The sequence below is a fragment of the Alexandromys fortis genome, unplaced genomic scaffold, assembly GCF_014885135.2.
Source record: "Alexandromys fortis isolate MF-2015 unplaced genomic scaffold, M_Fortis_MF-2015_v1.1 scaffold_128, whole genome shotgun sequence".
NCBI lineage: Eukaryota > Metazoa > Chordata > Mammalia > Rodentia > Cricetidae > Alexandromys > Alexandromys fortis.
In genome coordinates, this window is record NW_026068012.1 from 5080902 (window position 1) to 5081504 (window position 603).

Sequence of the window (603 nt, forward strand, 5' to 3'; positions counted from 1 at the left end):
AAAAAAAAAAAAAAAAAAAAAAAAAAAAAAAAAAACAAGTAGTCTGTGACACTGACAGCAAATATGCTTGTATTTTATGATTAATGTTGTCTTAGCTTTTAATTTCCCAATTTAGATACTTTCTGTGAGACCATAGAACTTAAAATATCAGCTGCATTTCAGTGTATCACAGGAATCTTTTGCTTGCATTCCTTCTTGTGATCTTATATACTCACAGTATGGTTTATCCTAATGCTATCAAAGTTTTCTTACATAATCAATCTTTAAGATTGTATCTACTTCTTTAGTAATGATAATCAGGAATAAATGGGATGTGGACATGACACTAAATAAGGATTCTGGCTTTTATCAATACTGTATAATCAAATAATCTCAAACTCAATTTAAAAGAGAGTAACACATTGGAGAATTCTGTGGACTCTGGGTCATGTGCTTATGTTACAGTGTCAGGATCATCTACTTACTACCTATGTTATCTTACAGGGATCTTCAATATCTGCATCCTAGAGTGCTTTTTTTACTTTTGAGTTTTCGTCAAGATCTTTTCCCTACTTGTGACCTCTAAATGAATTTTAGTTGTTAGTAATGCTGTCATTTGCCTCA